Source organism: Budorcas taxicolor, chromosome 16, assembly GCF_023091745.1.
Source record: "Budorcas taxicolor isolate Tak-1 chromosome 16, Takin1.1, whole genome shotgun sequence".
NCBI lineage: Eukaryota > Metazoa > Chordata > Mammalia > Artiodactyla > Bovidae > Budorcas > Budorcas taxicolor.
This window is the reverse complement of record NC_068925.1, coordinates 12,499,982-12,523,524: the sequence shown is the minus strand read 5'-3', so window position 1 is coordinate 12,523,524 and position 23,543 is coordinate 12,499,982. Positions and strand designations below refer to the sequence as shown.

The following is a 23,543-nucleotide window of genomic DNA, read 5'->3' as shown; positions in this document are numbered from 1 at the left end:
GTGTATTATTGTAAGATAAATAATGTCCCCCCAAAGATGTCTATGTCTCAGTGCCCCAAATCTGTGAGTTTACATGACAAAAGGGACTTTGCAGATGTGATTACATAAAGAACTGGGGTATGGAAGGTCATCCTAGATTATCAGGGTGGACCCAACATCCTCATGAAGACCTTTATAAGAGGAAGCCATACAGGTCAGAGAGAAAGAAAAAGCAATGTGGCGGCACAACCAGAAGGAGGAGAGGCGACAATGGAAACAGAGGCTGACATGAGGCAGCCAGGGGTCCAGGAGTTCAGGGAACTTCTAGAAACTGAAAAGACAAGAAGCGGATTCTCTCATAGAGACTCTGGGAGGAACACAGCCTTTTTGATTCTAGCCTGTAAGATCTGCTTCAGAGTTCTGTCCGTCAGAATTTTAAGCTATACATTTGTGTTGTTTTAAGCCCTGGCATTTGTGGTCTTATATTACAGCAGTTATAGGGATTCCCTATAATACTAACAGAGTTTTGCCAAGAGAATGCACTGGTCATAGCAAACACCCTCTTCCAACAACATAACAGAAGACTCTACACATGGACATCACCAGATGGTCAACACCGAAATCAGATTGATTATATTCTTTGCAGCCAAAGATGGAGAAGCTCTATACAGTCACAAAACAACAAGACTGGGAGCTGACTGTGGCTCAGATCGTAAACTCCTTATTGCCAAATTCAGACTTAAATTGAAGAAAGTAGGGAAAACCACTAGACCATTCAGGTATGACCTAAATCACATCCTTTATGATTATACAGTGGAAGTGACAAACAGATCCAAGGGATTCGATCTGGAGAACTAAGTGCTGAAGAACTAAGGATGCAGGTTCGTGATATGGTACAGGACCATCTCCAAGAAAAATAAATGTAAAAAGGCAAAATAGTTGTCTGAAGAGGCCTTATATTTAGCTGAGCAAAGAACATAAGCTAAAGACAAAGGAGAAAAAGATACACCCATCTGAATGCAGAGTTCCGAAGAATAGCAAGGAGAGATAAGAAAGCCTTCCTCTGTGATGAAGGCAAAGAAATAGAGGAAAACAATAGAATGGGAAAGACTAGAGATCTTTTCAAGAAAATTAGAGGTACCAAGGGAACATTTCATGCAAAGATGGACACAATAAAGGACAGAAATGGTAAGGACCTAACAGAAGCAGAAGATATTAAGTAGAGGTGGCAAGATTACACAGAAGAACTATACAAAAAACCTTCATGACCCAGATAACCATGATGGTGTGATCACTCATCTAGAGCCAGACATCCTGGAATGTGAAGTCAAGTGGGCCTTAGAAAGCATCACTATGAACAAAGCTAGTGGAGGTGATGGAATTCCAGTGGAGCTATTTCAAACCCTAAAAGATGGTTCTGGGAAAGTGCTGTACTCAATATGCCAGCAAATTTGGAAAACTCAGCAGTGGCCACAGGACTGCAAAAGGTCAGTTTTCATTCCAATCCCAAAGAAAGGCAATGCCAAAGAATGCTCAAACTACCACACAATTGCACTCATCTCACACACTAGCAAAGTAATGATCAAAATTTTCCAAGCCACGTTTCAACTGTATGTGAACTGTGAACTTCCAGATGTTTAAGCTGGTTTTAGAAAAGGCAGAGGAACCAGAGACCAAATTGCCAACATCCTTTGGATCTTTGAGAAAGCAAGAGAGTTCAAGAAAAAACATCTACGTCTGCTTTATTGACTACACCAAAGCCTTTGACTGTGTGGATCACAACAACCTGTGGAGAATTCTGAAAGAGATGGGAATACCAGACCACCTGACATGCTTGCTGAGAAATCTGTATGCAGGTCAAGAAGCAACAGTTAGAACTGGACATTGAAAAACAGACTAGTTCCAAATAGGGAAAGGAGTACCTCAAGGCTGTATATTACCACCCTATTTATTTAACTTATATGAAGATTACATCATGTGAAATGCCAGGCTGGATGAAACACAAGCTAGAATCAAGATTGCTGGGAGAAATATCAACAACCTCAGATATGCAGATGACACCATCCTTATGGCAGAAAGCGAAGAACTAAAGGGCCTCTTGATGAAAGTGAAAGAAGAGAGTGAAAAATTTGGCTTAAAACTCGTCATTCAGAAAACTAAGATCATGGCATCCGGTCCCATCACTTCATGGCAAATACATGGGGAAACAATGGAAACAGTGAGACAGTTTATTTTTTATGGCTCCAAAATCACTGCAGATGGTGGCTGCAGCCATGAAATTAAAAGACTTGCTCCTTGGAAGAAAAGCTATGACCAACCTAGACAGCAATATGCTGTCTAGTAGAGAGCTTACTTTGCCAACAAAAGTCCATCTAGTCAAAGCTATGGTTTTTCCAGTAGTCATGTGTGGATGTGAGCGTTGGAATATAAAGAAAGCTGAGCACCGAGAAACTGATGCTTTCAAATTGTGGTGCTGGAGAAGACTCTTGAGAGTCCCTTGGACTGCAAGGAGATCCAACCAGTCCTTCCTAAAGGACATCCGTCCTGAATATTCATTGGAAGGACTGATGCTGAAGCTGAAACTCCAATACTTTGGCCACCTGATGTGAAGAACTGACTCATTGGAAAAGATCCTGATGCGGGAAAGATTGAAGGCAGGAGGAGAAGAGGATTACAGAGGAGATGGTTGGATGGCATCACCGATTCAATGGACATGAATTTGTGTAAGCTCTGGGAGTTGGTGATGGACAGGGAAGCCTGGCGTGCTGCCGTCCATGGAGTCACAGAGTCGGACATGACTGAGCAACTGAACTGAACTGATAGGACTTCTCTGGTTGCTCAGATAGTAAAGAATCTGCCTGCAATGCAGGAGACCCTAGTTTGATCCCTGGATTAGGAAGATCCCCTGGAGAAAGAAATAGCTACCCACGCTAGTATTTTTGCCTGGGAAGCCCCATGGACAGAGGAGCTTGATGGCTACCGTCCATGAAGTCACAGAGTCGGACAGGACTGAATAACCAACACTTTCTTACTTAGCAAGCTGACACAAACATCTCCTTCTTTTTCAACATCTTCTTGGGAATCTAACCCAATTTTGATTGTTTAGTTTCACTATCTGATTAAATATATATATATATGAACAATGACTTAAGGAATTATTCATAAAGTTTTTTCATTGTTTTGTCACTTTTGAAAGTCTTTAATTTTTAAAGAAATAAAAGTACTAAGATGAGATGAAGTTCCCCTCAAACTTCAAACAGCAGCTTAAATCATTTAGAAATATTATACATAATATCTGTGCTGGAGGAAAGATGTTTCCAAGACATACACGTTGATAAAATATTGAGAAATCATCCTAAATAATGGATGATGCCAGTTAGAGGGAGAAAGCAGTAGTCTCAATCTTTGTCCTGGAATATATTATAGAGTTTTGTCTATTAGACTGAAAAGGCTAATTTCTTAGGCAAGTTCTAAGAAGGCTTTTATTTTTCAGAAATATAGATGGAGAAAGAGGGTATGAGACCCTGCCTGCCAGGCATTTAGCCTGTGTGCCTGCTGCGTGCACAGAGCAGCATGGAAGCCACCGCACAATGCTGTTTTGTTCAGTTTCACGCTTTAACTCCATCTGAGATCTTACACAGTACAGGGAACACTGTGCTCTTCACAACAGTCTTTGATATTAGTCAAGTCCATGATAAGTAAGCCTGATGGTAACTTACAGACCAGGAGACTGGAAAAATTTTCGAATTCCTTAGAAACTTAAAAATCAAATTATCTGTTAAATCTGAAGAGAGGGCTGTGAAACATGTTGTCTTCATACCTTTCTTTGTGTGAGCTTGTCATATCTTACCTTGTTATCTGCTCTGCTTAGATTTCTTGTATTCTGATGCATTCTGTGGAGTGTCTTTATTACTTTGGTAGTCTGAGTTGAATTAACTAATTAATAGCTCATATTGCCTGATAAATTTGAATTTAATGATGGGAATTAATAAGATTAGCCTTTCTTTAAAAGGAGGAAGCAAATTCCAGGAATACTAGCAGTTTTGGTGATGATCAGGCCTTTTGTGGCATTTCAGCTCTGTTTCTTATAAAACATAATGGTAATTTTCCAAGTAGCATTTTGACACACACCTGTAATTTTTAATTAGCTGACCAGGAATTAAATGGGACATGGCACTTACATAGTCTATATCACAAGAAGAATTAGAAGAATGGTACAGTGGATTATTAATTCAGATCTATCCTACTATATTGTATATCAATCAACACAAATTTATTTGATGATTCAGTATTTGCATTTCTAATGCAATTTCTTTGAGAATGTATGTGTTCAGGACATGCTCACTAGGCACAGAGAAAAGTAGTTACAGCCCTTACCTCTAACTATTTCACAACCAAGTGAGACTTGGGCAGGTAAGTAAATGAAGTCTGACAATGTGTTATAGGAAGAACTGCAGTAGCATTAATTATGGGTAGGTGGAAACACAAAGAAGTGTGCTAATATCTGGACTGGTGGGTGGGTTAGGAAAACCTTCTCGGAGTAGGTGTTGCCTCTGCAGAGAAGTCGGTGGGAGTGATTGACTGGGGAAGAAAGGGGAAGGATGAGTTGTCCCCACAGGGGGAACGGAATATGAAAGGCGAGAAAGGTCGCAGTGCATTTGGGGAAGTGGCTTTGCTTGCCATTGTTCAAATCAGGGTGCTCCTAAGGTGCCTGTGCATGCATGCCTGTGTGCTTAGTCATGTCCAACTCTCTGCAACACCACTAAGACTCTGTGCCACCCGGGAAGCCTAAGTTGGTGGTAAGAGATGCGATTGAAGCATTAGGCAGACACTCCGTGCACTCCTGCCTTCACATACTCGCCTCTAGAAAATCTCTCTCAATGCCCGCTGAGAGTGTATGTGTGCTGAATCACTTCAGTCGTGTCTGACTCTGACCTGTCAGGCTCCTCTGTCCATGGGGTTCCCCAGGCAAGAATGCTGGAGTGGGTTGCCATGCCCTCCTCCAGGGGATCTTTCTGACCCAGGGACTGAACCCATGTCTGTTATGTCACCTGCGCTGGCAAGTGGGTGCTTTACCACTAGCACTCTGGGAAGCCCCTTGATGCCCATTATTACCTCCAAATTTCTTTCTCATCTTCTAATTTTATTTGTGTTTTCTTCCTTGCCTTTTTTATGGAAGACAGTTTAGTTCAGATTCCATTCTTGCTTTCTGGCTTCCCCTTGGGGTATATCTTTGGAAACTACTTTTTTCTTGGCTTGAGTCTTGGATTGTAATTTCTGATTTGTTTCATTCTCCAGTGTGCAATGTGGGCACTACCCGGTTCTATATTTTCTCATATCTGAAAATTCAGCTTGGATGCTTGCTGTGAGAGAAAGGGTAGAAAGTAGAGGAAAGCCTGAGAGCCTGGGTATGCCATGATTATGTTTCCTAAAGAATGTGAAATTTAAATTTCTGAGATTTTAATTTCAGAAGGTTTACCCTGGTCATAGTGTTTGGTAGAGTCAAGTGATTGAGCAAAGGAATTAGGAGTCCAGAACAGAAATGGAGTCAAGAAATAAGAATGATAACAGTGGGGAAAGCGAGGAAGGGGTGGCTTTTAAAGTAAAGCTAATAAAATTGATCGCAAATTAAATTTGTTCAATTTTCTAGCTTGAGTGTCTGATTGGATGCAGGTATGATTACCTTAGCTAGAAAACAAGAATAGAAAAGCAAGTATAGGGAGACAGATGGTGCCTTCCTTTTTGCTGACAATTTGAGTTTGAAGTGCTGGAGATATCTTTCAATAGAATGGAACTTATTGGTATAGACAATCTTATTTACAAAGCAGAAATAGAGATACAGACATAGAGAGCAAACGTATGGTTACCATGAGGGAAAAGGGGAGTGGGGGGAATTGGGATTGACATATATAAACTCTTGATACTATATGTGAAATAGATAAGTAATGAGAACCTCTGTATAGTGCAGGGAACTACGCAGTGCTCTATGGTGACCTAAATCGGAAGGAAATTCAAAAAAGAGGGGATATATGTATATGTATAGCTCATTCACTTTGCTGTGCAGTAGAAATTAAAACAACATTGTAAAGCAACTATATTCCAATAAAACTTTTTTAAAAGAATGGAATTACATATATGGCTCTGGAAATCATGGAGTCAGTTCTAGACTTGTGATATAGTTTGGAGTGTTACCAGTCAAGAGGTACTAGTGAAGACTGCCATAAATATCACTCAGTTCATAGTAACTGACATGTAACAAATAGTGTGGGTTTCCCTTGTGGTTCAGACGTTTAAAGAGTCCTCCTGCAATGCAGGAGACCCAGGTTCAATCCCGTGTCCAGGCACTGTTCTAACTGCATTACACATGTTAAGTCATGAAATTATCAGAGCTATATGAGACAGGTTCTATTTTATCATCCCTGTTTTGTAGATAGGGAAACTTAGACACAGAGAGGTTAATTATCTTGTGCAAATTACAGGTATGTGTGGAAGAGCTGACATTCCACTCAGCCTGTTTTCCATTCTCTTGATCATTATACTACATTGTTAGGAGAAGCAGAACAAAAGAGAAGCATCTGAGCCTTAGATCTCTGAAGGAACACCAGTGTGTGTGAGTTGATGGAGACAGAAGCCACAAAGGAGCCTGAAAAGGAACAGGAATAAGGAATAAGCAAAGGGGAAGAAAGAAAAATTGGTTTAGAGAAACAGATGAAAGAGACAGAGGGCGTGGTCAGTGGGACCAAATACTGCAGGAGAGCAAGTAGGTTAAAAGCTAATTAAAATTAGCATTTAATTCCATGGTCTCTGCCTGTGTTGCTCATAGACTTTTTATAACGATAAATAATTCTACAAATATTCAGAAAACAGTGAATCTCCAGATAAATGTACTTTTATTATTGTGGGTGAGGTACCAGACTATTACAATACTTAGTTTTTTCTCCTTCTGGGCATTCAGTTGAGTTGTATATCTTTGTTATCTTTGAAGATAGGTGAAGCCATATGAGTTTCTTGAAAGAATATGAGTTGAAATGATTTCCATCCCTTCTACATATAAGCACCTATGCACATTTCACTGGTTCCCTTTCTCTTCCTTGGCAAGCCAGGAGCTGCTGTTAGCTGGGGCCCCACCCTGTGTGGAACATGTGATGTGCGGTGTGTGTGTTAAGTCACTGTGGTCCAGCAAGTCAGTTAGTTCTTTGCTTCCATAGGCTTTTTGTTTGTTTGAAATCTCATTGTCATAATAAGTTGGTGTAATAGAATACCTTACAGCAGAGAATGGAAGTATATATTATTCTGATACTCTTGGAAATTAAATACAAAAAATATTTTACTAGTAAAGATATCCAAGGAATTAATTAAACACAATTTAATAATGAAATAGACATATTTCTAGGTCAAGGTTTTTTGGTGCTCTAAATTTATAAAATCATATTTATGGACTCTCCGACATATGGAGTATGCACAGATATATAGAATAAACCATGGGCCAACGTTTTGGCACAGTGGTAAAGAATCCGCCTGCCAATGCAGGAGGTGCAAGAGACTCTGGTTCAATTCCTGGGTCAGGAAATGGAAATCCATTCCAGTGTTCTTGCCTGAAAAATTCAATGGACAGAGGAACCTGGCAGGTCTGTGGGGTCGCAGAGTCAGACATGACTGAGCAAGGTCCATGCACGCAAGCATTTTTAGAGAGCTGATACAACTTAAAAAAAATTGTAGTGCGTTCATAATAAATAAGGTTAAAATCCATTTTATTATAATTTGAAAGTCTGTTGATTATAGGCAAAACTTTTTACTGTAGTTCTACAATTATATGAAATTCTACTAAATAAAGAATTAAAAATGCCTGTTTTCTTCTTCAAGTTTATACAGAGCTTTTAAATTTACAAAACACTTTTCATGTACATAATTTCACTTAATCAACTGACATTTGGGGTCTCTGCTTTTTTAAGAAATGAGAAAACTGAGGATAGAAGTATACATTTAAAAAAGATTTATAATTATTAATTACTTTAAATTAATAACAAATTTTCCTCTGAAAAAATTGTGTGCTACCTATAGTAAATTCACTCTAACATTACAACACAGTGAGTATTGTCATCATGGGAAAAAGGCCACAGAATATCTTGTCATGTTTGTACTGATAAAGTAGGTGTTTATAATCGAAGTACTTAGGCAGGCAGGGCTTTAAAATGGAAATAACACATACTCTGGTTTTTAAGATAATTTCTCACTCTTGATCTCTCTTCTCCTAACTTCACATTCTAGAATTTACTTTTAACTCAGCATCTGATATGAAGTCTAAAGAGCATAAATGTTTATCAGTTGTGTTTTTGAGTCTTCCCCCCCCCCCCCCCCCCCCGTATATAATGTGATCCTGATTTTTCCGGAATCACATTTCTTGGCAAAATCTATTGACATTTTTCTCCTGTGAAAATGTGAAAAAACAGAGTTGGCGGCTGTGACACACCTGGTGATGGAAGTGGTCCAGGTGACTGGTTGTGTGGCAGATCATGAAAGGGGAATATGGAGAAAAAATCAGTATAACCAGGAAGTTCCTTTAAAGAGAACCTCTATGCATTAAAGGCAAAATTAAAGTTAAGGTTTGAGGAACCACAAGGATGAGGAACAGTATCTTGGGTCTATAGATAAAAAGATGATAAATATATCCATATGGGGTCCTCCCATTCCTGGGGGCTGGGATGGTGGAGCGGAGGGGGTAACAGGAAGAAAGAATAACTGCAAATAAGAATACACCTGAGTTATAATAGAGGGCACGGGAGTCCTTCAGGTGCCGGCATTATTCTTACAAATTTGTTCTCAGTGAGACGCATGACAAGGAAGTGAAGAGTCCAGTGTTTACTAATAGGGAGGGAGCTTCCTGCAGTTGGAAACCATGCCTAATGTGTATATATTTCTAATTCTTGGTACCGAAAGGGAATGGTGATTTGACTATTGTAACGTATCTACTTCAATCAAGTGACAGCAGTGATGCCAAAGAAATGGAGGAGAAAGGAGAATTTTAGTAAAATTCATTAATATCTAGCAAGGTCATATCTAGTGAAAGCAAAATTAAACAAAAATAATAGGATATGTAGTCAAACTGGGATTGGAACTAAACTTCAAATAGTTCTTTAGTATGTATGTTTCTTAGATATTGCCTGTTTATTTTATCTAGCAAATGTAGTGATATCAAACACCTCAATGCCACCTTGCCCCTGTGCCTATATGACTGAATTAACTGCTTCTTTTCTCTAAACATTTCTCAATTAAAAATGATTAATGGTTTAGCTGCAACTATAAGTTTGATTTTTGTCAACAGAAATTCCATTACAATTTTATCTTTCTGTAATAATATAAAGTATAGTAAATAGCTTGAGGGCTATACCCATAGAAGATGATAAAATCTATACTTCTGAGGACAACGTAAATTGATCTTATCGTAATTCTTATGGAATCAGACTGTGAATTCCCTGAGTACAACTACCAACATCTAAATAACATGAATCCTATCTTATATTATCCTACTCAAGCTGACAAAGCAAAGGGATTTATAGCCACAGCTACTATGCCTTTATTTAGGAATTTATTCATCTCTTTTCAAACAAAGTTCCTGCTCTCATTCAGTTCAGTTCAGTTCAGTTGCTCAGTCATGTCTGACTCTTTGCGACCCCATGAATCGCAGCACGCCAGGCCTCCCTGTCCATCACCAACTCCCGGAGTTCACTCAAACTCATGTCCATCGAGTCGGTGATGCCATCCAGCCATCTCATCCTCTGTCGTCCCCTTCTCCTCCTGCCCCCAATCCACCCCCCCCGGCCCCCAGCATCAGAGTCTTTTCCAATGAGTCAGTTCTTCGCATGAGGTGGCCAAAGTACTGGAGTTTCAGCTTTAGCATCATTCCTTCCAAAGAACAGCCAGGGCTGATCTCCTTTAGGATGGACTGGTTGGATCTCCTTGCAGTCCAAGGGACTCTCAAGAGTCTCCTCCAACACCACAGTTCAAAAACATCAATTCTTCGACGCTCAGCTTTCTTCACAGTCCAACTCTCACCTCCATACATGACCACTGGGAAAACCATGGCCTTGACATTTAACTTGAAAGTGTCTGACACTGGTAGGACCACATTTTCCTGGATTAGAGTGTAAGAGGGTTTTCTGACTAGCACTTAGACATATGTATTCATTGTAGGTTTTTTTTTTTGCTCTAGTTTCTTCTTGTGGGGTGAATTGGTTTAGGAATCTCTAGACTACAGAATACATGACTTATAGATCTTTATTTCTGTTTTTAGAATCTCAGTTCTTGAATTCACTCTGAATATGTATTGTTGTTAATGATGAACTAAATTAAAAAAAAAACACCCTAATTTTCTTAATACATAATGTCTAATTCAGACCATTGCTTATTATTCAGTGTTTTGTGTTTTGACATACTCTAAAAGTAGTTATCTTCCTTAACATGCACGCAGAGGTACATGTAAAGAAAGTGTATGTGCCGCGTGGTCTTTTTTGAAATGTGGTCTTTAATTTCAGACTTTTTACATGTAATGACATAAAATAGCTTGTGTGTGCTTAAAGTTTTGTCATTTATTTTAAAAACTGTTTTAATACTGTGGTTTGGGGTCCTGTCTAGATGTTAGCATTTCACAATTTTATTCACTAAAGAAATTGGACTGTAAGTAGCAATATATCAAAATAAACAATAGTTTAAATGTTTAAGAAAATAATGATAATTATTCCATAGAACCAAAGACTGGAGTCAATGTTTCCAGTATTGGGTCAACATCTTTAGAATCCTGTACCCCCATCATCAAAATATCAGCCTTTCATTTTCACTCCATGATTTTAAGTTGGCTGCTACAGCTTTACTGCCATATCTTCTTCTTATCAGGTTTAAAGTCCTGCAGCTATGAGGTCAGAGGAGCTAAATAGCTCTCTTTCTGTTTTAATTAGGAAGCAGAATATTTCCCAAATGTTTTCAGCAGCTTTCCCTTCCCCTCTGTAGGATGGATTCATGTGAGTGTGCTGCATTTTCCCATTTTGGAGAAGACCACCCCTCCAGTATAACAGACTCCATTAGTCTGCATGTCCTGTGTCTTATTACTGAGGTTTAACTCTTACTTTCCTTTTCGCAGACTTTGGGAACATGAGGCTGTGATGGAGAATGAGATTGTGATGGAAAATTTGGATTCTAAATTTTAATTGATGTTTTTTTACTTCCTGTATTCTGTGTTTGTGTTAATTTTGAATAAAGTAGAAAATGTGGAGGCTGTTACAGGCTGAACTTGATTTACTCTATATTTTTTATATTATGCCACTGAATCAAGCCTGATCATATGGTTTCATTGATATGATATATCAGTGACATATCAATGAGCTTATGATATATCTAATGACATAAAAATAGTTTAATAATGAAGACTAATGCAAAGACCTAATGGTCTTTAAAAATTTAAGTGAAAAGTTGAATTTTAGCTTCACCATTTAAAATGTGACCTTTTTTGCTGTGGTTTTCAAATATAGGTTAAATTTCTTTCTTTTAATTTGACTTTATGTTTTTATTTTGGGATGTTGTTGACAGGAAGTGAAAAAGAGGTGTGCTAATAAATAAAGCTAGGTTTAGAGGAAGAAATGACTTCTGAAAATGTCTAGTAAAAACCCTTCTTGCTGGGCCTTGGAAAAATATTAATGCTGCCATTATGTTTATTTAGTAGTAAGCCAATGACCCTTTAACATCGTGTTCTAGCCTTAAATTAGCTCAGTGAGATTTGCATGTGGCAGTAAGGGCAGATGATGTCCAGTGGGTACCAGGATAGGAAACCTGGTCAGTCATGTAGGACATGGTGGAAAGCAAATAAAGATTTGGACAGGCAGGACAAAGCTAGAATAGACATGTAAACACAAATTCGAGACATCATTTTAGGATCTAAGAGACAGTTATATAACAGAAGACAAAACAGCAGCCAAAATATATGGGCAGATCAGGAAATCGAGTGATGTCATCAGTTTTTCAGAACATCAGTATAATTCTGGTGCAAAGACTGTGGGTGGATGAGGAAGTTGAGAACTGCCACTTATCTCTCTGAGTAGATACCCAGATTTTGCAGGTTGTAAGGGAAAGATTTTGTTCTACAAGTATAAACTGAGATGAAATCTTAGATCACTCAAAAATAAAAGAAATCATGTCATCAAAGAAAAACAGAGGATGGGGCTTCATTTTCTTCCCAGCTCTTTGCTTCTGCTTCCTAATTCTGTGGCTGAAGAAAAAGAAACAAACTGGAGAGATAAGTAAAATTCTGCAACATCGTTTTCCTCGTTTTGAGAAGATTGACTGAGAAAATACTTTCCTGTAGGATATTTGACAAAAATGTAATTTTATTGATCTCTTTATCAAGGGATGGAAAGTTACAAAACTGAGTAGCAGTAATATTCTCTAATAGAGTATTCAGTAAGAAGCATTAAATATATAGAAATGTATAACATGGAACTATAAATTAGATTTTTCTATTAAGGAAATATTATCTCAGTTTATTTATAATAATTAAATGCCTGTCCTAGGCCTGATAATTTGTGACCAACTTGGTGAAATAAATGAAGAGCTGATGGCTACTGTTCTGTGAAAACTTATAATTTAGGAGGGGAGATGATATTCATTTAACAGGTCTACACTAACTTGTTAAGTTAGAAAGTGAAAAATGAAAGTGTTAGTCACTCAGTCATGTCCAACTCTTTGTGACCTCATGGACTGTAGCCTGCCAGGCTCCTCTGTCCATGGAATCCTCCAGGTAAGAATACAGGAGTGGTTGCTGTTCCCCTCTCCAGTGGATGTTCTCAACCCAGTGATTAAACCCAGGTCTCCCATATTTTAGGCAGATTCCCCATCTCAGCCATTAGAGAAGCCCCCAAGTTAGAAAGAACAAGTTCCAAATTCTCTGAAACTCAGTTTCCTTGTGTATAGGTCTTGTTCTGAAAGCTTTCTTCCAGGTGATAAATTATAGTTTTCTTGAATACAAGGAAATATGTTATCAAACATATTCATCTCTCAGAAAGCATCTTGGACTCAAGTATGATGATCAATAAGAAAATGAGCAGAGGGGGAAAAAGTGACATATTATCTGAAAATTTCTTTTGCTAGATGGAGCAGTACAAGCTAGAATTGTGGTTGCAGATTTTAGAAGGTAGATTTTATCTGCTCGTCCACTGACAGCACTTAGTGTTCCCATATCTTGACTGTTATGAATAATGCTTCAGTGTACCATGGGTAGGTGTATATCTCACTGATATCCTGTCTTCATTTCCTTTGGTTGTATACCCAGAGGCAGAATTGTTGGATCATACGCTATATCTATTTTTAATTTTTCAAGACACTTTTATGGTTGTTCCAATTTACATTCCCACTAACAAGGCACAAGTGTTCCTTTTCTCAACATCCACACTGGTACTTATTTCTTGTCTTCCTGGTGATAGCCATTCTAATGTGTGCTATATGTAGACAATGGAATTTTACTCAGCCGTGAGAAAGTAGGAAATCTTGCAACAACATGGATAGAGCCTGAGAACATATGCTTTGTGAGATAAATCAGACAGAGAAAGACAAATACTGCATAATATCACTTATATGTGGAAGTTAAAAAAAAAAAACTAAGCTTATAAAAACAGCAAATAAGATGGCAGTTACAAAGGGCTGGGGGATGGAGGGATGGGAGAGAGGTTGTTTAAGGGTCCAAACTTGCAGAGAGTTGTAAATAAGCCCTAGAGGTCTAATGTACAGTACAGTTGGTATAGGCAACAACCATTGTATTGGGCTCAGTGGTAAAGGATTTGCCTGCCAGTGGAGGAGACATGGGTTCGATCTCTGGATTGAGAAGGTCCCCTGAAGAAGGAAAAGGCAACCCACTACAGTATTCTTGTCTGAGAATCCCATGGACAGAGGCGCCTGGTGGGCTACAGTCCATGGGGGTCGCAAAAAGTAGGAAATGACTTAGTGTCTAAACCACCATCACCACTATATTATAATCATTGAACTTGCTAAGAGACTAGTTCTTAGGTATTCTAACCACAAGAAAAAATGGTAATCATGTCATGTGACAGAGGTGCTAACTGTGGCTACAGTGGCAATCGTATTACAACATATACGTAATTGAATCAGCATGCTCCATACCTTACATTTACAGAATGTTATATGTCAAATGTTTTTCCATAAGAAAGAAGGCAGATTTGGATAGTTATAGAAAAATGTTGATAAGAACTAAGTATGGTGATGGTGGTTTAGCCGCTAAGTTGTGTTCAACTCTTTGAGACCCTATGGACTATGGTCCACCAGGCTCCTCTGTCCATGGGATTTCCCAGTCAAGAATATTGGAGTGGGTTGCCATTTCCTTCTCCAAGGGCTAAATACAAGTTCTCAAAAAATGAAATTTAAATAAATCACAAGCTTATTAGGTGAGAAAGGAAAAGAGGAGGTATTTGATGAAAGTGATTTAATTGAATAAATAATTTCTTTGACTGACATTGGGCTCAGTTTAAGTTGTATAGATGGATGTGTATAGATGGATGTGTATAGATAGAGTGTATAGATGGATGTTTAGAGGCATTGTGCTCTAATATATATGATGAGAATTGTGTCATTTAGATAAGGACTCAATAGAAAGAGGCTGGCAAAGTGTTAAAACAATAAAACAAATATTTAAAAATTTCCACCAAGCAAAGGGAAGAATAAAGAGGCCTGTATTTTGAGATCAATGACAGAATATGAACAACTGAGGATGAGAAGTATTGCTATTCAGTTCTTGTGTTGCCTGGTTCTCTCTGCTGTGGAGACTGCTTGTTAAATCATTCCGGGCAGGAGTACTGTTGGTAGGATAATAAAGCCCAAAATAGTTGAGAAGCAGCAGAGGACTTATTGGTGCTTTATGTGGGTTCATTTCTTCTAACAGGGGCTGGTTTTATCACCAAGCACACAGAGACAATGCATGAGATTGGTGAACTGCCATCAGTTACTTTGAAGGAATAGAGGTAAACCAAAGGAGTTCCAGATTAGAGATGCACTAGAAATTTTATTGGATCCAGTATATGTGTAAACTTTCCATAGAGATTGGGTGAAATGTAGAATTATTCAAGATCATTTGTGAATTTTCCAAAAAGAAGTCTAGATTTCCTACTTAAAATGATAATTTTAACTAGTCCAAATTGTGCATTTCCCTTGCTTTAAAATTCTTAGTAAAAATGAATAACTAGACGAATATTAAAAGGGGAGACCTGATACCATCCTTGGATCTTAATGTAGCATGTTTTCCACGTGTGAGAAAATTCTTCAGTATGTGGTTCAAGAGAGTTCAGATTGGGGGAAAGAGCAAACATAAATAATATATGAGGTGTGAAACAAAGGTTCTCCTGTAAAAGCACCCCAGAATAAACCTAACAGAATTTCACTGGGTGAAAGAACAGATGTGAGCGAAAGTCAGGGAGCAGATAATTGGGCAATTCCCCCTCCTACTAAGGCCTTTGGATTCTCACCCGCTGATGGAGCCACAGGTGCCAGAGCAAATTGTCTCAGAAGGTAAACTTCTGCATTATAGATACAGCCAGCTTTAGCTATTTCCTCAGACCAGTGCATCTTCACATAGGTTAGTTTAGACTGCAGTCATCTATATTTTCCCTTATCCTTTCATCTGGGCCTGCAGTATTTGATCAGAGACCACACAGTACTCATTATTTTTTTGGGGGGGGGGCGGTATGAGACAAAAAAAAAGAAACCAACTCAAAACCCTTAGTTTGTAAGATAAGCAATGAGAAAAAAAAAAAATGCTGGGGCTTACCTGGTGGTCTAGTAGTAAAGAATCCGCCTGCCGGTGCAGGGCCCACAGGTTCCATCACCAGTCTGGGGAGACTGGACATGCTGGTGGGGCAGCTCAGCCTGCACACTCCAGAGCCTGTGCCCTGCTACGAGAGAAGCCACCACGACGGGAATCCCAGACTCCACAAACTAGAGAAAGCCTGTGAGCAACAGCAAAGACCCAGCACAGCCAAAATAAATACATAAATAAAATTAAAATACTGAGTGTACAAAAATATTGATCAGCTCAACAGTTGGGGAAATTTTAAGAAATAAATTTGCTCTTTGTGAGAGTGAAGAGGAAGCAGTAACAGATTTAATTGTAGACCGTGGGCAGTATATTTTTCCTCTTTCAACTGTGGTAAGCAAATTAAAATTCTGGAGAACTCCCAAGTGGACTGGAAAGCAGGAATGGTCAAAACTCAAGCTGGTTTTGTTCTTTACTTGATGCCAGCTAGTGTCTGGTATGGTCTTTAGTGAAACTAAGTTCTTGTACTGGAAACACAGTTTTAGAGATAACTACTATCAAGGTGGCATGTTTCGTAGACTTTTGGTTTGCTGGGCCAGCGCTGTGACCCCTAGGGTCACACTGAACTATTCAGTTACAGAGACCTTAAAGAACCATACCCAGCCTGGTGAGAGGCAGGTTGGGACACAGCAGTGAAAATTCCCATTTCTACCTGCCTGACATCTGGAGCCCCACCAAGAGCAGGAAGAAAGAAACAGTTTTTTCATTTATCCCATTCCTGTATCATCATTGCCTGTCAGGTATATGGGCAGCAGGAAGCTTGTTGTTGAATTCATAGCTCTTTGATTTGGGAGGAACCACATTCCAGGATACAAGGCAGAATAAACCTCCTCTCTGCCTGGTCCTGATCTGGGAAATCAGGGTTGTGCTGAATGAAAGTGTAGCATCTGTTGCAGGTGCTGAGCAAGGAGTCAGAGGTGACTGTGCTTAAAAGACTGAAACTCCCTGAAGGTTTTCAGGGAAAGGTTTACAAAAGCAGGGTGAGGGAGGGGGGTGTGGTATGTGTGATCGTCTTGTGGACATGCTTCTAATTGGCTGGTGGTGAGGTAATCAGGAGTCAACATCATCAACCTCTGGTTCCAACTGACCTGGGGTCCATGTGCTCACAAGCATATAGTTAAACATATAATTAACTTCTTCCACCTGATGGGGGTTTCAGTCACTGCAAAACAGTTCAAAGGACATGGCTCAGAACATTGTCTGTATCTCCTGAGAAGGAATGAAAGGTCTTTGACTTTGTTTCATGGCTGGTGGTGTTGGCTTAGTTGCTAAGTCGTGTCTGACTCTTGCAACCTCCATGGGCTAGAGCCTGCCAGGCTCCTCTGTTCATGGGATTCTCTAGGCAAGAATACTGGAGTGGATTGTCATTTCCTTCTCCACGTTTCATGCCTAAATTATTGTTATTTTGTCTTGCTTGACTTGGCTGTTTGCTTTCTGCATTTTCTCACTTCTCTGATTAAATTTATTCTTTGATTGAAGTTGTTCTACAGACAAAAGGCAGACAGAGATTGTGGGTGGTGGTCTGTTCTGGGAAGGCCTTGAAGGGTCCTGCTCGGTTACACAAGTGGGAAAATGCAGTTCATGGCCAAAGGGCAGACTGTGGCAGCTGAAAGATAAGTGGGCCTTGTCGGGTATTCCTCTCACTAAAATCTGATGTCTCTGTCCCTCCGCTCTGATCTGGGCTGGGCTGATGTTCACAGTAATCTAGGATGGAAGCAATATTCTGTCAGTTCCAGGCCAGACTCTGAAAGGCCTGGAGGTTTCTGTTTCTTCCTCTTGGGGCCCTGAGCAGCCATGTAATACATCGCACGGTCCTGCTAGAGAGACCATGGAGAAGAAGGGTTGTGCTGAGTGCCGCCTTCCCACTGTCTTCGCCCAACCTGTGCTTCAGCCATGGAAGGAAGCACATGAAGAGGGCTGTGGGGGGAGGCTGCCATGGACCGAACACGTGCGTCTTCCCCAAACTCATGCACTGAAGCTGTAATCTGCAGTGTGATGATACCAGGAAGTGGGGCCTTTGAGAGCTCATTAGGCCATGAGGAAGGAAAACTTTGACAAACCTAGACAGCATATCAAAAAGCAGAGACATTACTTTGCTAACAAAGGTTATGGTCTAGTCAAGGTGATGGTTTTTCCAGTGATCATGTATGGATGTGAGAGTTGGACCAGAAAGAAATCTAAGTGCTGCAGAAGTAATGCTTTTGAACTGTGGTGTTGGAGAAGACTCTTGAGAGTCCCTTGGACTGCAAGGAGATCCAACCAGTCCATCCTAAAGGAAATCAATCCTGAATATTCATTGGAAAGACTGATGCTGAAGCTAAAGCTCCAATACTTTGGCCACCTGATGCGAAGAGTGAAGACTCATTGGAAAAGACCCTGATGCTGGGAAAGATTGAAGGTGGGAGGAGAAGAGGGCAACAGAGGATGAGATGGTTTGATGGCATCATTGATTCAATAGACATGAGTTTGAACAAACTCTGGTTGATAGTGAAGGACAAGGAAGCCTGGTGTGCTGCGGTGCCTGGGGCCACAAAGAGTCAGACACAACTGAGCAACTGAATGAAAAGCCACATGGCAGAGATGATCTTTCTTTTCACCGTGTAAGGATACAGTAAGAAAGCAGTTAGTTGTCTGTACATCAGGAGGAGAGCCCTCATCATGTACCAAATCTGCTGGCACTCAATGTGCTTATGTATCCACTTGAAGTTATGTATCCAGAACATAAACTGCAAGGACATGATGGTGTTTCTGTTCTCATTTTTCTGAGGCAAGATTTTCCTTGAAACCACTTACATTTTCTCACACTGGAACTGGAAACGCTGGGGGAGGGAGGAGGGCTAGATTTGCATAGTTCACCCCTTGTGCCTCTGTTCATTTTGTGAAACAGCTACTTATAGAATGCACACAATTTTGTTTGCCTTAAGTGAGGAGGACTGAGTTTGTTTCTCAGTGTTTCTCAGAATGCTAATTCTAGCCTGTTGCTGATACGTGAGTTGGCCACATCTTCCCCTTCAGCTTTCATTGGTAACAAAGCTGATGTTCTGATCTCTAACTTCTTTTCCTATGTGTTTCTTAATTTGTTCCAAACTCTTGACAAGAGAAAGGGTGTCATTTATTGATTCCTTGAAACCCAAGTATCTAGATGCTTTGTCAGGGCCCACCTGGTAACTCTTTTATGTGAAAGTAAACAAGGGCACTCTGTGAGAAACATGGAGTTGAGAAAAAACATGTGGATGTTTCGATTTGTCTCAGTCGTATTCTCTGAGCCATGCTAATGTAGTTGTAGCCCAATAGTATGTAGATTATCTAGAAAATGGTTTTTGTGCCAGGCAGTTCACAGAACTATTTTGTTAAATTCTTTAGTGATAAACTCAAGAGATGGTTACTTAAACTAAAACTGGTTTAAAAGAAAATGACTTGGATAATGATAAGATAAAATCTTTGGCCATTGAAACATTTTTAAAGTTCGAGATGCTTGGCTTTGAGAAGGACAGACTCAGGGATTTGAAAATTTTCTTCTGCTCCTGCACATTCATCACACAGTAGAAAAATGGGCCTTGTGTGAGCAGCTCTTGACTCTGTTTGCAAGTTTCAAGGAAGCAGATCTTCTCCAGTTTATCGTTTTCTGTCAAATGAGAAGGGTATCCTTGGGAGATGGTGAGAAACCTCCAGAGGCTTTTAAGCAGTGATTGAGCAAATGTTTGTAAGTGATATTTTAGAGGACATTCAAGTACCAGAAAGCAACTAGGATATTTCTAAAATTTCCTTCAACCTTGACTTTTTAATCTTTTAATTCTGTGATTTAGATAATGTGATACAGTCTAGAGCGCTGTGGAAAGGTGGGCATAACACATAAAGGAGAGAGGGCATTGCTAACCGAAGTTACTTGAAATATCCCAGACAGAGGCCTCACAGTCTGATATGATCTTTGGCATCCACTCCAGTCTGTGCCTCTGCTCTGCATAGCACAAACATTATTTTATCATTCTGCCCGTGTGGATCAGACTCAGGAACGCTTGCAACTCTAAAGAAGTTCTCACAAGGCTGATGTATGAAACCAGAATGTCGATTTATTTATTTACAATGAGAAATAAATCTCTAATGGAGTATATATTCAGTTCCTCTGGCTAACACATCTCTTTGTAGGTACCCTATATTGAAAGCCAAATTAAAATCAGACTGTTGTTTGATGAGCATGGGATCAGAACAACCTGGAACAACTCTAGGAATTTAATGTTGGATGATATGAAGCCACCAGAGACTGATGCATTTTCTCTGTGGTGGGGGTGCACCCTGCTGCCTAGAATAGTAGGTCTTCTTGTATTATTACCCTCTCCTTTGGCTTGCATTTACTGGAAACGTCTGTGCTTCACTTTCAGTTATATTTTTTCCTAGGCTTCCTGGAATGAGCCGTTAACTTTCTTTAGTGGTTAAGAATACAGGCTGTGTGAGTTCTAATTTAGTTCTAACACCACTGAGGTTTCTTGGGCAACTTGCTTAACATCTCCATAGCTGTTGCCACATCCATAAAAAAACATAATAATAGTGCTATCTCTCAGTATTGGTGCGATGATTTAGTGAGTGAATATGTCTAAATGAGCTTTGAATCATGCCTGGCACCTATGAAGAACTAATATTAGTTATTATTATTACTCAAGTGGCCACAGTTAAGTTATTTTGCTCTGTGAGACACTGTTTTATTTCAGTTTATTTTGAAGAAAAAGATTTTTGTTGATATTTTGATTTCACTTCAGATGATAAAGTTTTTGTTTTGATGTCAGTGTTCTTGGAGGATGTTTCACTATTTCCCTGTCTACCCACATGTATACCAACACCAAGCATGAAGGTAAAGAAAGACACAAGAGTCTTCCCTGGTGGTGGCCCAGTGGTGAAGAATGCACCTGCCAGTGCAGGGGAGTGAGTTTGATTCCCGGTCCGGGAAGATTGCACATGCGGTGGAGCAAGTAAGCGCGTGCACCACGACTGCTGGGTCTGTGCTCCGGAGCCTGGGAGCCAGAACCACCGAGCCCACGTGCTGCAACCACCGAAGCCTGTGCACCCTAGAGCCTGTGCTCTGCAGCTGGGGAAGCCACCAGAGCGAGAAGCCCAAGCATTGCCACTAGAGAAAAGCCTGCGTGGCAGCGAGGACCCAGTGTAGTTACCTTTGAGAATGACCTGAAGACTAACAGAATGGCTCTTCTACAGCTAAAGTTATATAAAAAACACACCAAAATAGGTAGGAGGGGCAGAGACAGTCTCTTCAAGACTGATACTCCTGGCACAGAGACACTCAAGCAGGAGGGGCTGTCTCAAGTGTAGAAGGTCTTCCCTAAGAATGAGGGAGGTTCTAGTCCTACATCCAGTACCCCAGCCCTGGGAACCTGCTCTGGGGAGATGATCCCCCATAACATCTGCCTTTGTCAACAAGGGGGACTTATGTCTGGGAGAGCTGGAGGGCAATAGGAAATTGAAATCCTGCTCCTAAAGAGCCCTTGCACAAACTCACTTGCCTGGTGTCCCAGAGTGTATAGGCAGCCACTTGAAAAGCTATATGTGAAAGGGAGTCATTGATAAGTTAAGGGAAATACCAAAGGGACAGGGGTCTGTTGAAACTTTCTTCAGGGACTAAAGCACTAGCAGGCATCATTTAAAAAAAATTTCCTCTACTGAGTTGTCCAGGAGCCGGCTGATGCCATTTTTAACATTTTCTGTCTCCTTGCTAGCACTGTTCATCCTGTCTTGGCATTCCCTGCAGACCTGCCCAACCTAGGACACTTGCCTTGACTGGCCATCCTCCAAAGTAGTCCCTGTCCCACTGCACCCAGTGAGTGGTCTCAGCTTGGACTGGGGCCTCCACAAAGTGGCTTCTGCACTGGGGCTCCGCATGCCCACCAGGTTGCGAGCAACAGTCATGGGTGGACATCACAGACAACTAGCCCTGGAGCCAGTCCCACCCACCAGTAGGTGCACAGCAACCACAGCAGTGCCACAACTGAAGGGCACACACAGCCCACACAGGGGACACCTCTGGCGCTCCTGGCTCTGGTAACAGGGGGGACTGTTTTTCTGAGCGCCACAGGAAGTCTTCTACAGAAGCCCACTTCCTCAAGACCAGAAGATGTAGCTGAACTACTCAACACACAGAAGCACACAGAAACACACACACAGAGTTAAGAAAATGAGGAAACAAAAGTTCCAAAGAAAAGACAAAAACAAAACCTCAGCAAAATTCCTAAACAAAATAGAAATAAGTCATGTAGAGTTCAAAATAAACGTCCTAAAGATGCTCGCTCACTTACTTCACTTCAGTCGCTCAGTTGTGTCTGACTCTTTGCGACCCCATGAACCGCACCCAGCACTCCAGGCCTCCCTGTCCATCACCAACTCCTGGAGTCCACCCAAACCCATGTCCATTGAGTTGGTGATGCCATCCAACCCTCTCATCCTCTGTCATCCCCTTCTCCTCCTGCCCTCAATCTTACCCAGAATCAGGATCTTTTCCAATGACTCAACTCTTCACATCAGGTGGCCAAAGTATTGGAGTTTCAGCTTCAACATCAGTCCTTCCAATGAACAACCAAGACAAATCTTCTTTAGGATGGACTGGTTGGATCTGCTTGCAGTCCAAGGGACTCTCAAGAGTCTTCCCCAACACCACAGTTCAAAAGCATCAATTCTTCAGCACTTAGCTTTCTTTATAGTCCAACTCTCACATCCATACATGACCACTGGAAAAACCATAGCCTTGACTAGACAGACCTTTGTTGGCAAAGTAATGTCTCTGCTTTTTGATATGCTGTCTAGGTTGGTCATAACTTTCCTTCCAATGAGTAAGCATCTTTTAATTTCATGGCTATAATCACCATCTGCAGTGATTTTGGAGCCCCAAAATATAAAGTCTGACACTGTTTCCACTGTTTCCCCATCTATTTGCCATGAAGTGATGGGACTGGATGACATAATCTTAGTTTTCTGAAGTTCGGTGAGCTTTAAGCCAACTTTTTCACTCTCCTCTTTCACTTTCATCAAGTGGATCTTTAGTTCTTCTTCACTTTCTGCCATAAGGGTGGTGTCATCTGCATATCTGAGGTTATTGGTATTTCTCCTGGCAATCTTGATTCCAGCTTGTCCTTCCTCCAGCCCAGCATTTCTCATGACGTACTCTGTATATAAGTTAAATAAGCAGGGTGACAATATACAGCCTTGACATACTCCTTTTCTTATTTGGAACCAGTCTGTTGTTCCATGTGCAGTTCTAACTGTTGCTTCCTGACCTGAGATATAAAATGGATGAGCACAGTGAAATCTTTAAAGAGAGAGAAAACATTAAAGAGCCAAGCAACGCTGAAGGATACAATAACTAAAATAAAAGCACACTAGGTGTGGAAGGAAATGGCACCCCACTCCAGTACTCTTGCCTGGAAAATCCCATGGACGGAGGAGCCTTGTAGGCTGTAGTCCATAGGGTCGCGAAGAGTCAGACACGACTGAGCGACTTCACTTTCACTTTTCACTTTCACCCATTGGAGAAGGACATGGCAACCCACTCCAGTGTTCTTGCCTGGAGAATCCCAGGGACGGGGGAGCCTGGTGGGCTGCCATCTATGGGGTTGCACAGAGTTAAACACGACTGAAGCGACTTAGCAGGAGCAGGTGGAATCATGGAGAAGGCAATGGCACCCCACTCCAGTAGTCTTACCTG

At 40.6% G+C, this 23,543-nt stretch overlaps 1 pseudogene; it reads right to left on the bottom strand.

The window, feature by feature from the left end:
• Window positions 1–21,754, bottom strand: part of LOC128061755 (tigger transposable element-derived protein 1-like) — a 74,267-nt pseudogene extending 52,513 nt beyond the window's left edge.
• Window positions 21,755–23,543: the final 1,789 nt, after the last annotated feature.